This window comes from Parus major, chromosome 12, assembly GCF_001522545.3.
Source record: "Parus major isolate Abel chromosome 12, Parus_major1.1, whole genome shotgun sequence".
Classification (NCBI taxonomy): domain Eukaryota; kingdom Metazoa; phylum Chordata; class Aves; order Passeriformes; family Paridae; genus Parus; species Parus major.
In genome coordinates, this window is record NC_031781.1 from 3017205 (window position 1) to 3022600 (window position 5396).

The window sequence follows — 5396 nt, forward strand, 5'->3', positions numbered from 1 at the left end:
TAAAAAATAAAAAATAAACTTCCTGGGTTATTCCTAGAACAGAATTTGGTAATCTTAAATAAGGCCTGGTTTTCAGCTCCCTGAAATTCCCTCACATCTGAATGAAATTACTGCTCTCTGACCTCTTATTAATGAATGGGGTTGCAAATCAGAAAAACAAGCAGTGAGAAGTCCGTGAATAAATGGGCCCAAAGGCTGCTACCTACAGTCTGTTTAAAACTGGGAGCACAAAAAAGTCCATGTGCTCACAAAACTCTGCCTTCCAGCATCCATTAGATACCCAGGAAAAGAAGGTAAATATTAGGCATCAATATTTGAAGAGAAATGTAATGAGCAAAGCAGTTATTTAACAATTAGGTGGGTGTTTCTAAAAATCTGAGCTGCTGCTTTAGGGCTCTGCACTGCCCTGAATGCAAAAAAGGGCCATGCAGGGAAAAACTGGAAGTCAAACAAAAAAGATTTTTTAAAAAAACACTAAAAATCTGGGAAGTTTTTCTATTTGTTCCTGCAAGTTAATACAAAGCACTTAATAATTCGAAAAACATTAGAAAAAGCAAGAGAGGCAATAATCGATACCTGAAAGGTCTGCCAGCCCTTATAGGACTGGTTTGAGTGTCTAAGATGTGCAATTTAAAGGTGGTTTTTGAGTGTTTTGTGCCTTTTTAGAGGCAGGCCCAGGTGCATACTTGACTGATATGAAAATCTATCTCCCATTTACATCTTGCAGTGGAGCAGAACAATTGCTCTGCATTTTGCACAGGGTTGAGTGGAGCCCTAAATGAAAATTGCTGAAACATGGACACCTAGTGGAGACATGCAGCTCTTACTGCGCTCTTTCCAACTGAAATACACACCAAAAAAATGAACTTTTACTGCTCATCTTGCTGGAACCTGGAGTTCTGTACCCAGCCCAGTGCTGAGCCACACGAGGTGAAGGTGATGGAGTCAGGATTTGGCCAAGCAGAAGCTTTACCTCATTGAACAGCTCACCCAGGGGACTGATGGAGCAGAAAAACTAATGACCCACGCAGAAACAAATGGTTCTTCAGCAAAAGGTAAATAAACCTGGGACTGGAGCTCCAGGGCTGGGTGGAAATCAGGGGGTTTAAGTGCCCTTAATTCCCCCTGGAATGGCCAGCTCAGAGCTTTTGCATTTGTTTCCAGGGGGAGAAGGAAAGCAGTGGCTCTGGGCAGGCTGGATGCAGAGAAAATTAATGTTCACAGCATTTTCAAAAGCATCTAGAACAGAAATTGAGGGCAAGGAGTGCCTGTGATGCCCTCAGAGAGCCCTGGTGGGATGGGATGGATCCTACAAGGATTCCACATCCAAGTGTGTTTAACCTCCAAGGACACACCATCACTGTCTGTGTCTGAAGTAAATATACTCATGACATACTCACCTCTAAAATCCTCTTTTCTCATGCTGTTCCCTGCCATCCACCTCGGGATTGCTGCTATTATGGGATTCCTCACTGGGCTGATGCTTGGCCAATATTTGACTTGTCTTTTTTTGTCTCTTGTGAAAACCATCTGAAACTAAGCAGAAACTAACCTTGATTTATTTCTTTAATAAACAGAATTAAGATGCTGCATGTTAATAAAAATGAAAAGTATTCCCTAGTTGTTTTGGTTTTGGTTTGTTTTTTTTTTTTTTAAGTTTCCAAAAACAGTCCTGTATCTCTGTCAAAGTTAATGCAACCAGAATTTCCATGGGAATTTCTGTCATTCTGGGGAAATTGGAACTGGCTAATGTAAATAACTACAGCCCATCCTCCCACTGCTGTCCACATCACCTTGTGAGAAAGAAAAGGGCTTTATTCAGAAAGGAGACCATCATCACGGGGGTTTTGTGGGTTACAACTCAGATGGGATAACAAAATTTTACAGGAACGTTCTGTCAAAGCCAGACAGAAATTATTACAATGACAAATCATGACTTGAATTTCATGGGATTCCATGCAAAACCCTTTTCTTTTCTGGCACGGATTCCAAAATTACCTAAAGACACTGCAAGAACAGATCATTCTTTTATGATTTTATGAGTAGCTTTCTACATGGGTAAACAGTTTTACAGGCTGACATTTCTGTTTCTTTTAATAAGCCGAAGCATGTAAAATATGTATTTAAGGAGTACCTGGCCTGTATGTTTTGGCTGAGGTAGGACTGAGAATTAACTCCCAACTGCCTCTAAAATCCCCAAACACTCAAAAAACCACTTTGGATAACAAAACTCCCCTGTACCTTCCTGCACATGGCAACTCCGTTTTCCCAGGGATAGAAACTTCATGGCACAGTAACTAGTTAATATGAGCTGTTAAATACTAGTTCATTTAATATAAAATGAGCTCCTATTTTAGAAATTTCTTCCAAATGTTTCCAGCTGGGCTTTGCAGTGGAACAGTGCTTGTGGAAGGACACAAACCACAGGCAGGCTGAGAGCACAGCATTGCAAACCTTGTGCAGGTTTTGAAGGAAATCGCCTCTTGTGTGGCCACAGGAGGAGCTCAGTGAGCCTGGCAGGGAGATCATGTCTTGCCACTGGGACTGGTTTTCAGCTCTACTCCTCCACCAGGGCCTGAGAAATCCCATGACAGCACAGAGCAGGAGCATCTTCCCCCTGGAAAGGCACTGGGAGCTCAGAGGGATTCCTGTGGATGCACTGGGTCTGACATGGATGCCATAATATATCCATATTTATATCCATAGAGCTTGGGATAGCAGTGCAAACAATGGGACATTGAGAGTCAGGCAGCACAGCTGAAAGCCAGGCAGCAAAGGCAACTGTGCCAGGGTTGAAGGGTTACAGCCATGGGGATTTAGGGAAGAGTCAGGAAGCTGACATTGGCTCAGACCTTAATTTAATAATGCAATAAATCAGTGGAGTATCAAGAAATAGTAAGCAATTGAATACTTTGAGTTAGAGCAATGAATCAGGCAGAGACAACATGGAATTCTCTGTTCCCATCCTGCCATTCCCAAGCCCAGGGGCAGAGGAGGGAGAGCTGAGGGATGACTCTGCAGGAGCTCGCACTCTGCCGCACTGCAGGCACAGCAGAAACGCTCCAGGAAGGGAAAACAAATCCTGAAAACTCCCAGGAAAGGGATCTCCAGTGCTTTCAGTGCAGCCCTGTGTCTCAGGCAGGATTAGCTTTATTTGTAGTGTTCCTGAAGGATGTTTGTTTAACCTGCTCTGAGAAGTCCCAGTGACGGACACAGTACAATCCTCAGCGTTATCCTCACTCACGGGTACAATATAATTTTGCAATATATTTTGCTCTTCCCATATTCCAGTGGTCCTGCAGGACAGTGCAGGTCTGTTTTGTGCATTTTGCCATTTCTAGACTGGGCTGTTTCAGCCTTGTCCCTCTCTCCTGGGCTCCTGACAGCGGTGTGGCATTCCTGACTCGCTGGGATCCACCGTGACCCCGAGGGCTGCAGCCCAGAGCTGCTCATCTGCTGCCTCATCACAAACAGGGAGCCTGCAGACATTTGTGACATTTGTGTCTGTACAATTATTGATAGATAACAGAAATGTGACTCATCTAAAACTTGTCCTTCAGACAGCAAGTTCTGGCTGCAGCACGATCTGGGCTTATCAGGAACGGGAGCAGATATTTGCCGAAGAAATAGGAGAGTGAACTGAGTTAATTGAGGCTGTGGGTTCCTTCCAAGGCTGCACACTGATAATGAAATGTGAGTGGCGTGTAGCTCCTCGTGTTTTGTCTGCTTCTCCCTGCAGTGAAAGTTCCATAGTAAATGTGTCTGCACAAAGAGAAAATGCAGATACAGCCAGCAGAGATAAACCCACTTTCATTCAAGCAAGACTTGATTTGACCAGTTCTGAAGGAATTTTGAATCAGAGCGACATCTTTGATGTCGCTTTCATTTTGTTGCCTGGAATATTTTAATTTGGGTATTTAAATGGCAGAGTTCTGAAAATGAACCTGAAGTTTCCAGTTGTACTTTGGTGACAGGAATACACCAGGCCCCTCTGAGGTTTGGCCTCAACACTTCTTATGCCAATCAACATCAAAACAAATTAAAAGTCCTGAGCTGGTGTATCAAGCAAACCTCTGCAGGCAATAAGGACACAAGCTGAGTATTCTCATGGTTTGTGCAATAATTCCTGTCTGGCCTTGTAACCACAATTCCCTGCCCTTTGGCTCACCATAAAAAAAAAGGGGAATGAGAGATAAAGCACCTCCTAAGGAGGATGTATTATTACAACTTTTCAACAGGGAATTCACTGATCTCTGTTGGGAATCAGAATTCTCTGCTCCTGGAGCCAAATGGTTTTGATCCTCCTTGTGTGACAGTGGCACCTCCCAGGGTAACCTCAAAACAGGAGCAGGTGTGTCGTGGTGAAGGTGTGACTGTGGTTTGATGAGCAAGGCTCAAGCTGTAGAAAAAGGGATGCCGGGTCCTGAATAGTGAAAATGCTTTGTATTTTATTCAGGTGCTTTTATTTTACAGTTGCACAAGCACGTCCAGCCCAGCTGGCTCTGAGCTGCAGCATCAGCCTCACCTGGTGGGGCAGCGGTGCCTTGGCCCTGGTGGCCACTGAGCCACGGCACTCGTTCCGGAGCCAAACGAGTGGAACATGGTCCCTGTGTCCCCCACACCGCTAATAAATCATCTCCACCCGTGTGTCTCCTGCCCCGGCTCGGGATCGCTCACTCCAAAAGCTTCTCCCACTTGGTCACACCAAAGCCGCCAGCGCCGGGCGATTTGTCCCTGCGAGGGACATCCCTGAATCCCAGTGGGGACATCCCTGAATCCCAGTGGGGACATCCCTGAATTCCGGCCGGGACATCACCGCATCCCAGTGGGGACATCACAGCATCCCGGCCGGGACATCACCGCATCCCAGTGGGGACAGCCCCGCAGCGGAACCGGGAGCATCCCTCGCTCGGGGCCGGCAGCCGGGACCGGGACACCCGAGCGAGCCGCTGCCGGTGGGACGGGGCCCGCACGGTGGGGATGGAGCGGGGCCGGGAATGGAGAGCGGTGGGAGTCCGGGGCGGGGCCGGGAATGGGCGTGGTTTGTGTGTGGGCGTGGCCTGTTCTGGGCGGGGCCGTGGGCGGGACTGAGGCGGTCTCGGGGCGGGGCCGTTCCCGCGCGGCCTCAGTGCGCAGGCGCGGTGGCGGCGCGGCGGTGACGGTGACGGTGCGTGGCGCGCGCGGGTGGCGGGAGCGGCCCGGCTCGATCTCCCCGAGCCCACCGGGACCGCCCGGGACCGGACACTGCCCCCGAACCCACCGGGACAGCCCAGAACCGCTCTCGGGGCCGGGTGCGCGTCTTGGGCCTCCCGCTGCAGCCCTGAGGGGGGATCCCGGTGCAGCCCTGAGGGGGGATCCCGGTGCAGCCCTGAGGGGGGATCCCGGTGCAGCCCTGA

At 48.3% G+C, this 5396-nt stretch overlaps 1 protein-coding gene across 2 annotated transcripts in view; it reads left to right on the forward strand.

Moving 5' to 3' along the window:
- The first annotated feature begins 5107 nt into the window (after positions 1–5107).
- The window catches only part of TSEN2 (tRNA splicing endonuclease subunit 2), a 9359-nt gene continuing 9070 nt past the window's right edge, over positions 5108–5396 (forward strand). Inside the window, exon 1 of one of the 2 annotated variants that reach the window (XM_015640518.2) lies at positions 5108–5167. The gene's annotated coding sequence lies outside the window, so the exon portion shown is untranslated. Of the gene's footprint in view, positions 5168–5187; positions 5292–5396 lie in introns of those variants that run through there. The other variant, XM_015640519.3, reaches the window with a different exon arrangement.